We start from the raw sequence: 11,663 nt of genomic DNA, 5'->3' as shown, positions 1-11,663 counted from the left end.
TTGTAAACTGATATCAGCATCTTTTTTTGGAAAATTTTTTGATGGATGCCTTGTTTCAATTTTTGAAATATTATATCATGTACAGGACAATAATAAGTCCCTCAGAGTCTGCTGTAATAACTAATGGGACTATATACTTCCATTTGCCATAGGCCAGACACCAGCTTCTTAGCAAGACTGTTATTTCACTTTAAGAGAACTAAACCCACGTGAATTATCGTGTTTACATTTCCAATAGAGGTTCCTATTTTAGATGCAATGGATCATTATGTTATTTGGTTAAATCTAAAAATAAACCGTTTATCCTTTTTTTTATCCATTTGAAATCAAGATAAGGTTTAATACTACAGGTATTTCTTTCTTCGAAACGATAAGATTTCTTACCTTATATGCTTTTATAATAGCAGAATATAATTCCTTGTCAAAAATTCTTAGATAGACTAACGGGAACTCATTTCATCAACTACACCAACTCTTGAGCTACTCTAATTGAATAGTGGAATTGGATAACCACTCTTATAGTGTACTCACGGTCCAAATTTACGAAGAGCAGTTTTGCGGCAAAGGGATGGAAACCATGGACCTTCAGATTCACAGGCAGGCATGATAACAACTAAAACACATCCGGCCAGAGAAAAGATAATTGGATATGTAAATTGCTATCATAAGTCCTGAACAGCTAGCCGAATATGTGTTTGAGTGTATGAACATAGGTAAGAAAATCAGAATGTTTTATATACTGATCAGTATCAAGAAGACCTCGGTTCAGAAAGCAAATCATATAGAAATAATATAAAGTATACGTGTTGTACTTATTACCCCGAGAAAGGTTTAAAAAGTTGGTTACCAATGCATTGCCTGCTGTGCTTCAAGATACATCTTGTTGTGTGTCTGAAGCATTAAGTACTACCACACACTAGTCGCTGTAAGTTTTGTCCGAATTTAATAAAACACAGAGTTAAAAGTACTCTTCGAAAAATGAGCCTCCCATTCGACTGAATTATATAAAATAATATTATTTATTTGTGACCAGCTTAAGCTAATAAAAATAAAGGCGGTACAACCAGAAAATTTCAGAATTAATTTGTCCAAATACATATTACTTAAGAATGGTATTCTGCATTTAACAGTTCTTGAAATGTCCTCCTTTATGGTATACAAATAGAATCACTATCTGGTTCTATGTGATATCAAACGTAAGATTGTTTGCAAAATAAGAACTGTATTGTTTATCAGATATATGAAACTTAAAATATATACAAGTTATATAATTAAATTGTTTCTGAAATATAGTAATTGGTAACATCGACATCAAACGCAAAAGTATAACTTTTTTACAATGATACACTACTATTGTGTAATTTACACCAAATATTATATTATAATTATTTCTTGGTTATGTCAATCTTAGCATAAACATCAGTTTCTATTTTGTTCTAGATTAATTCTACTCTAATATTCACAACAACTTCTAGAGGGTAATTGGTTCTATAAAATATCAATCTTATGATCTATATGAAATAATACTTCTTTAAGGTAACTTAAACATACATATGAGTTATGCTTTTAGTCCCTCGATGGGTAAGCAGTACGTTTCCTGACTTCTAATGCTAAAATCAGGTATTCGATTCCTCGTGGTAGACGGAACGAAGATAGACTATTGTGTACCTTGCTTTACTCATCAGTTGATGCTATCATGATATAAAAGCTGCATAATATTTTTTAATTCAAAGAAAAATCTATACAGTTTTGTATTCTGGTTATTATGACGTTCGTTATTAACAATTAAAATACGAAAACAGGTTGTCTGTTGAAAGTAATTGAATATTTTGTTTCCTCTGAAACCTGTGGGTTCAAGGTAATAAATATTAAATTTGATAATGTGTTGTAAGAGCTTAGATATGCATTAGAATAATTTAGTCATATATATCAAAGTACATTCTTCCTGTAAAAAAGTGTTTTTTAATTGTTTTCCATTTATTATATAATATGTTCTTTGTAACGAAAATGTTGCTACAAAATAAGGTACTGAGCTTATTATGTATCCTGCTTTATACATAATTGTAAATATAACTCATTTTATATGCAAATACAAATCGGATTTCGTACTGAGATAGCGGTAAGTTTACGAACTTACAACGCTAAAATCCAGAGTTTGATTTCTCTCGGTGTACAAAACAGCTAGACCAATGTGGCTATGCTCTAGAACAAACAAACGCACGGATTGAGTTGCTAGTATTTTGTGAAAAATAAGTTAACATAATTGCATAATTAAATCCTCTGTTTGTGTGTTAGCTTTTCCTAATTGAAAAAGCATAACATGTAAATGATTAACACCTATATAATACCCACTATTAAATTCATTACACAAGACACTGTGAAGTACTCATAAACTCCTTAATCTATCAAACACTAAAAGGTTTATTCCATTATATTTGTCACAGCTATTATAAATATGTCTTAAAACAAGTTAATTCAAGTTTAGACTTACCCAAAAATAATGTGAATATTCCTCATCCTATTTTGTGCAAAATACTACTACATATTTTATGATTAGCTTTAGCTTGTCTTACAGATGAGTATTGAATTTACATTTCCAATGGATAACGTTTAATGTATAGATGTTAAGAATATTGGAATGGATTGTTTTATATGTAAAGCTATTGTAATTAAAGTTAATATAATATATTCAATATACATATAAGAAGCATCTGGATTATATCGGCGTCACACCTAACACGGAAGGAGGCATTATATCTATAACAAGGATAACAGCATGAGAATATTTTTAACTCCACCAATACAGTTATTTATAGAATCTTGATGGTATATAAATATAGCCACAATTAGCAGCCTGGTTTTGATCAACTACTATTTGCACTGCATAACGTATCATCTTCTTCATATAAGATTGGTGATTTATATCCCCTCTAAAGAGTTTTATTATGAAATAATAACTTACGATATTTGAAATAGATGAGAAATAAGCATAAATATATCTCATGATAAAGATAACAATGAAACACGACTTTTAGATTAAAAGGAATAAACTAAATTTTAAACACTTCTGTTATCTTTTCATGAACAAAGTACTTTTTTTTATGAAAGAGCATGCTTTCTTCATTGTTCAAGTAAGTTCCATCAAACTGCAAAATGTATCCTTGTCCATATGCAAGTTTATCACGTTTCGGTAGCTATTTGAAGAACTTCTATGGTGTAATGATATTCTGTTTCCAGATAAAGACTAATTGGCTTGGAAATATCGCAAGTCTCGGGGAGAAACTTATAATTTCTTGTTCTACGATACGTGATTTTTTAATTAAAATTTGGCGTTTCCTAACCCTGCTACCGTGAGACTTAAAATGTTTTCTTTAAAAGCTTATGTTCTTTTTATACGAAACACCTGATTACGTACCATAGTTATTAAACCCAATAACTGATATCTAATTAAAAACTTTGCCAAAAACACAACACATTCGTGCTGAAAGACGTCCAAATTAATACAACAAAAACTGTTACCAACATATCGTTCACTCTAAGAGGCAATGTGCTTTTACTGCATCTACGACTATAGGCAACGGAGTAGAATACCAATAGACAGTTTTTATAGCATAATTTTACTACAGAGGAATTCTTGAGTGCTTGATAAGCCTTTAGTTTTTATATGTTGGTACGTTAATATATAACTATATGTAAGCTAAACTTGAATCTGAGTCAACCCTCATCTGTCTCTGTCAGGCATCCAAGATACGTTTGTCTGTAATTCGTCCAAACTCTGTAGCGTAAAGTGGAGTGGAAGGGTGTACTCATGTGGTATACTGTGGATAATTTTAGCAAGATGTACGTAACAATATAACAGATGGCGAATTTAATTTCAAGTGAAGACAAAATATTTCAAAGCACTTTGAAACTTTCAAGTTAGCGATAAGCCTTCGCTTCATTGGAAGTGCGCATGATTTAAATATCTTAACGAATTACTTTATGGTATCGAGTTATAATTGAGAATTAGATTGTTTTAAATTCCTTTTCAACAGTATGTTGCAGACGCTATTTTTACGGTTGCTTTGCAGATGTGCCACATTTTCAACGAGCCACGCGTTATCTCATTATTTCTCTAAATTTATAACAATCTTTTCACAATATTTTTGAGCTTTTCTACCATTTACACCTTTTCATTTAGCTTATATTTCATGTTTTTTCTGATTTTCTCTCACTGTATTTTATCATTATTTTACATTCGTTTCTTTCTCCTTATTATACTTTCTGTTTTTCCTTTCCTTTTGGTATTTTATTTTGTCTTCGGTTCGCTTCTCCTTCTGTAGTTTTCATGTTTATGTTTTGGAATATTTCTTTTTATCTCTTTAACGTTTGTTTGTAGTTAAGCACAAAGCTACACATTAGGCTAACTGTGCCCTGCCCACCACGGTTATCGAAACCCAGTTTCTAACGTTGTACGTCCGCAGACATACCGCTGTGCCAGTGGGGACATCTCTTTAACGATCCCTGTATTTTGCTTAACATACTTATTTCTGTTCTCAAGCTGCCCATCAGTTGGTCAATAGTAAATACTTTTGCCATGTATCGATATATTTCGGGGTTGGATCCCTGCAGATATTTCATTGTGCAGCTTTCGCACCAAACAAAGAAATCATTTTTCTAGCTATGATTTTTATATGTTTTACAGTCCTACGTGACTCAAACGATAATGTATTTCGTGAATATTTAAAGATTTGGCGTGAAATAATATTTAGCATGCTGGGCTACGGATCAAAAGACTCTCGGTTCAAACCGTCATATGCTTCTGAATCCCGCTATTCGTTTAAGAGTAGCCAAGTAGGCTGCAGATGCTTCTGATTGGTTACCCTCCCTCTGGTTAGTAGTTCTAAATAAGGGATGGCTATGCCTGAACTTTAAGTTTACTACTGGCCTGGCTGTTTAGCTCATGTGTCTCAAGTTGAAAATACCTGTATATCTATAATTACAGGGGAAGTAACAAATTACTTTCTTAATATCTTTCATCAATACTTATGGATACTGTTGAGCAATAACAAATATCAATACGCTTAACATTTCTGATAAAAAAAACACGTAAACTGCAGGTGCGTTTTCCCACATTCATCTTCATTTGGCTATTTCTGATTCAAAACCGGAGGTGTGTAAAAATAAACATCTTAGATCTATCTATTGTTTCTCACAAGTCAACATTGCCCAAGACGTATTCGTGTTAATGTTTTGTAGCTCTTGGCGTTTAAAACCGCAACGTTTAAAAGTCATATACTGAATATAAAAAAAGGTTTCAGAAAAGTTTTGTTTTCATCGTCCACGTCAACTGATGAAGAGTTTTGGGAATTGACTTGTGAGAGACAAGAGATTGGTCTCAAATGCAGTTTTCACACAACTCTAAATCTGAATAAGGAAGAACATTTCTGCAGGTTACACGATTGTTATCACACATGTTAAGCGTATTGATTTTTAAAAGTTTGCAAGTTTCTGTGTTTAACCGTAACCGATAAAAAATATACCGTTGCTCAAAATACTAGTAATGTTTAAGAAAAATTATAAAAATTACAGTATAAAAATAATACGTACGAAAAAATTAGCAAGTGACCTTACGACTATCGATAGTTTCTGACACTATGTAAATTATAAAACTTGTAGTCTGAGTTGTAAAATTATAAAAATTATAAAACTTGAGTTACTTAAAATAAACATATATATATATATATCCCCACTCAGACTAACATAATTACTAGTTTTTGTAGTTTTAACTTTCTTGTTTCAATCCTTTTTGTAGCATTAAAACTTTCTATATTACTATAGCTAGTTAGGTTACGTATATATCGATCCCTACTTGTCTTTAAATAATTTTATTTTCACATTATACTTGTTTACATATAGATACAAGGTCTGTTTATATATCTTAACGTGAGATGAGCGTTAGGGAAAATGTGTAATGTACCTGTGTGATTGTTAGAGAATAAATAAATAGAGTGATGATAGCGATTTTTACTTGTAGTGTTCTGTAAATAAAAATTCCTTGAAGTAGTGGAAATTCCCAATTTTACAGATCGCTGGTCCCTGCTAAAATGATTAAACATAAAATATTTGTGAGGTCAAATCATTATTACATTTTGATTACAGTTTCGCCTTAATAGTAAATCGAAAGTGGAAACCGTGAAATGGTTTCTCAATATTCAATTAAAGTTATTTAATTGCGTTTTAAGATCTTGTTTTCTATTTACATACCATTTTAGTCTCAGTTCCAAAACGTATTGATTTTTACAGAATATTAAGTCTCGCTAATCTCAAACTTAAAACTTGACTTTTTCATACAATGATTAACCCCAGATATGAGACCATTATAAACTACATTAAATAAGTCAGTAATCCTTATAACTCAATCAGTTTCTCTGTCTGCATTTCTATCCGTCTAGCAGCATCGTCTTTATTTATTTTACACAAACCCAATTTTGTTTCTATTCCATCCAGATATAGGATCTGTTTTCTCTGTCTTCCTCTCAGAATGATCAGTCATAACTTCAAATACGTTTGTAAAATGTAATCAGATTGAGATTTGTGTTGCATTTCAGACTTTGCGATAATATACAATAATTAATTTTATTCTCCACTGGCCGACAACGATGTGAGAACAGAGACTGAAAAGAAAAATCATGTTCAGCTTTAAAAACTAACTAATTTTCAAAGTATGATAAATGTATCGTAACAGGCTATATCTATGACAGCAGAGTTATTGGCTTTTAATGTTTATACTTTATGAAACCGGTTCCTCTGGCAACAATCCGTCTTGACAGTAACAGGTGTTTCGTACTAGATAGAGAGGTGATATGAAATAATATATTCATCCATTTGGGCAATCAATGTTATGATGCAGTACTGCGTATTAATTTACACAGAACTAGTTATTGTTTATGCATAAGTAAAAAAATGAAGAAGAAGCAGAGTAGAAGAGCATGATAGCCTCAAAAATGTCCTCATGCTAATAGCTCTGGCTTTTTTCTTATGCAATTTTATGGAAAATGATAAGAAATTAATAATACCCTACACACACGACCAGCCCCAAAGTATGGAGAGCAATGTTGTTATTTTTAGCGGTAAGGGGCTCAAACCTCGGATCAGTAAATATGTAAGTACGTTATTTTTTCCGTGCTCGACTGTAGTAGGTTTTCCTTTCTTTGGGTTAATTTAACATATTTTGATTTTCTTATAATTTAAGTACATAACAGTGGCGCTTAAATCCCACTATTCATTCGTTTAGAGTAACCCACAAGTTGGAAGTGGGCGGTATTGACTAGCTGCCTTCCAGTTAGTCTATAACTTCAAAATTAGAGATTGCTAGTGCAGCAATCTCCTGTGTACCTTTGCACAAAATCCCACAAAAACACTGGGTCTGCATGTCTGTGTGAACTCTTTATTACTATTCATCATGGTACTTTCAACAGATATTGAACAAGCACTGATAATGATATTGTTTGGTTTACTAAAATCTCAGAAGATTAGGCATGACATGGTATTTAATTATATATATCAAAATATACAGTCTTCGTCAGTGTTATGTAGTATCGTGTGGAGTTGAAGATTCTGTATAGAAATTTTCTCAGGAAGTCATTTTACATAAATAGTTTCGTTCATAAATTATTTACTATGGAAAATTTTATCAGCAATTACCATTAACCCAATTAATGTTATTTAATTACAAACAAAATTGCATCATGAAATAAAAAAATACCCAAAGGGCAAGCATTCCTGACACCTCTTTGCACAAAGACAAAAATGATCCACCAATGGGTCCTTTAGACCCCTACTCTTCTCACAAGAAACCCCTGAAAACTATTATAGCACTTAAAAGTATTATTATAACCTATGACTGGCAAGGTCAGATCCGTGTTTGTTATAAATGTAGATCTGAAAATGAGTAGTTATATAATATTGTGATATATATCCCAAATTATCACGAGGTAGAAAAAATTAATCACAGGAACAACATTTAGGGACAGTACAGGGACTGTGCAAAGCTTATCTCAAGCCTTTAAGTTTATAACATTAGACTGACAGTCATGACCGCTAATTGTAGGATTGTACATGGTAGCGGAAGCTGTCAGCAAGGTAGCCACTGCGCAATAGAAACAAGGTGGAAACAAGAAAATGCAAGCCGAAGAGAGTAAATAGGGTGAAACATTGAATAATATAATAGTATATATCCTGTGAACTACTACTGAGAAACTGCTAACTTTACAATTATGCCAATAACAAATATTATCCCAAAAATGAAGTATTACTTGTTGATATATGTAATCACGTAAATTAACAATGACCGGTTCAACCCAGAATATTCGTCCTAGTGATGTAAGACAGTTCAACCAAGGATATCCGTTCTAAGTGATGCAAGACCGATTCTACCCAGAATATTCGTCCTAAGTGATGCAAAAATGACACGTTGAGTTGTAATTTCTTTAACTACCGCTTGCTGCTTCATTTTCATCGTTACATCGAACCCAGTAAAGACCGTTCCTTAACCATGAATTAGGAAGGTTCCTTTCTAGTGTTCCTAGAAACTTTTGGTTCGAAATTTTTTATATAAGCTCATATAACAGTTAATATGTCCACTAATTATGTCATAGATAGTATGAAGAGAAAATACTGTGAACTTTTCAGTTCAGACGTGTGCAAACTCAAAAAAGTAGAATCGAATTAGCCATTTCGTATGAAATATTATACTAACAGTACTATTATATAAGTAGAACTACTAAATAACAATTAGCATAAACTTTCAGACAAAATGTAGACACTTGAAAATGGTAAACATGTTCCCTGAATTTCTGAAGTAAAAAAACACCTAACTAAGTGTTGTTTATATTTAGTGAAAGTTCGTGATATTTTGCTGTTGTTCTAATTCGCCTTTTTCTAAAATATAAGTTATTCCTATTTTTAACAGCCAATAACATGTTGATTTTAGAAGACAAATAGGTTACACAGGAATTAGAAAATATTTATCTAATTACAGATACTAGAAACCCTAATTCACAGAGTGATGGAAACTGGGTGTTTTTTAGAATTAAGAGCACTGAAGATGATGTTCTAATATCAACCTACAAATGTTATTATGTCTTTATCGGCCAAACCGAATACTCTGGGTTGGTCGTTTAAAATTAATCAAAGACAGTAAAAACCAAGGCCTCACACAGCCTAGTGATTAGCATGCCCGAACGTTAACCAGATTGTTTATGGCTCGCGTCTAGTTTCCCCAAAAACGCACTCCGTTCTTTGGAGCCGTGGGTGCACTATAAAAAGGGTGATAAAATCGTAGTATTCTGTAGGACAAGCGTACCCGAAGAATTGGCGTGGGTGTTGTTGAATAGCTACTTTCTCTGAAATCTATCAATTCAAAAATAGAAACACCTATGTACAGATGGTTCTTGTGTGGCCTGGCGCGAACATTCTAAGCAAAGAAGAAAACTTAAACTCGTTTTTTTCTATTACATTAAGCCTGACATGGCCTAGTCTTTAGGGGTGCTAGACTCGCAATTTGCGGTTCTTGGGTTCAAATCCCTGTCACCGAACATGCTAGTCTTTTCAGCCGTTAGGGCGTTCTAATGTGACGGTCACTCCCACTATTGATCATGGGTGGTGTTGACAAGCTGCCTTTCCTATCACTGCTAAATTAGGGACGGCTAGCGCAGATATCCTTCGAGTAGCTTTATCTCGAAATTCAAACCAGACCAAACTATCTATTATATCCACAAGGAATTATAGAAGTAAGCTCAAACTGAAATAAACAAAATATATCGAAGATCTACTAATTAACGCTAAAATCGCTTAATCGTCGCTATTTAATGCAGAGCCGTTTAGATTATTTAATGATTAATATATTGTGTATGAATCTTATAAATTAAGAATTATAATATTATAACTACATATTATAATAGGGAAGATGTATCTAGAACACTAAATATTCATAAGCAGATCACAAAAAATACCAGAAATAAAAAAGAGTACCAAATACATTAAAATGCTGAACATTTATTACCCTAAATCCTTTCCGCTACAAAAACGTTCCATTGATGAGGAAGTAAGTTTTAGTACAGCGACTCATGTGATGTTCATCTGAAAATTATGGTTTCACGTTTCAGCTAAATAAGATTGATGATGTATCAGTGCTACAAACAGATAATATAAACAATGTTTTATTTTCTGTGTAAAAACGACGTTACTCTCCAATTACACAAATTTATAGCTTCGTTCACCATAGTCTATGTTAACAGAATGGAGAACTAAGGACAGTGTTTACTGTGGCAGAATGGTATTTGACCTTTTTGTAAATACCGTTGTTTATATTTTGATGTTCTCTATGTTAGTGACAGAAATGTTCTTGAACTACTGAAGGAAATAGAGACAACTTTTATTTCTAAAAGCGAGTATATCTAAATAAAATGGTAAAGACTTTTTAAGCGTTTTTTTTGTTGTTCTTTCAGGTGAAGCGTTACGTAACTTTCTGTCTTACGTCAGAACTACATAAAAATCAGGTTTAAAACCAGTTCGATAATCAACAGTCTCCTTTTTTTTTACTTTGGTTTTTATATGTCATATCCCACGTGATGGGGAAAAACATGCTTTAAAGCAGTTGGCCTTTTATATCTGATGTATAGTTACTCAGAAATGTTAATTTCAGTAATTATCACTCAAAACTTCGTACCTGAAAACAATGTTAGGAATAATCCGAATGAATTCATGATTTATGACTTTTCATGTTAAGTTAACCTATGCAAAGAATAAGCTTCCTTAAGATATTTTCATAAGTCATTAATTTGTATAACTTTAAAAGGCAATTCTGGAGCCAGCAGCCCAGTTATTTCAGCTCCAATACCATATACAGTTGAAAAGCTGGGGACATGGATCTCAGTTCTATATTGTCGACTCGCTTTGGCGGTAGCTGCCTGGTCTAGACATCTGAACAGTTTTCCCTCGGTACCCTTCACTTGGTGTCCTTGGTGACCGGCACGTTCACTTTGAAGTAATTTATATAGATTATTAGAAACAAAAATCAACGAACCTCTCAAGTTCTCATTTAATGACATATCAAATTGTAAGTAAAGGTTAATTACTTTACTCAAATCATATAATATTAGCACACCTTAGGCATAATAACAAAATGTAAATAAAGGTTAATTACTTTACTCAAATCATATAATATTAGGCATAATAACAAAATGACAAATTATATAAATTCCGAAAAAGCAGTGCAAGAAATAGAAGAGACACTCTAGTTTAACACAAACAAAAATATATGCATTTTTTAATTATGGCAAAGTTATTAAGTCTATCTGCATTAACAGTTCGTTGTGGATTGAGCAGTTCGAAATGAATTACTCCTCTGATGTCCTACCAAATGCAAAGCATCATTTTCTGCGGATGGAGTCCAGGTTTTGGGGGCGGAAGTGGTTTATATCTAGGACTGAGCTATTGTTTTTTGGCGTTTAATATTCGCATAGAGAATCCATTTTTCATTACCGGTGACAAATACGCGCCAGAAGAGACAAAGCAACGTTCACTCGTTGGAAACGATAATCATCGGAGAGTTCGTGAAGCACCCAAACACCTTCTTTATAGAGTTTTTCCATATTCCTTAGATGTTTACATATTGTTTG

Source organism: Limulus polyphemus, unplaced genomic scaffold, assembly GCF_000517525.1.
Source record: "Limulus polyphemus unplaced genomic scaffold, Limulus_polyphemus-2.1.2 Scaffold53, whole genome shotgun sequence".
Lineage (NCBI taxonomy): Eukaryota > Metazoa > Arthropoda > Merostomata > Xiphosura > Limulidae > Limulus > Limulus polyphemus.
The sequence above is the reverse complement of the archived record's forward strand: the minus strand, read 5'-3'. Positions refer to the sequence as shown.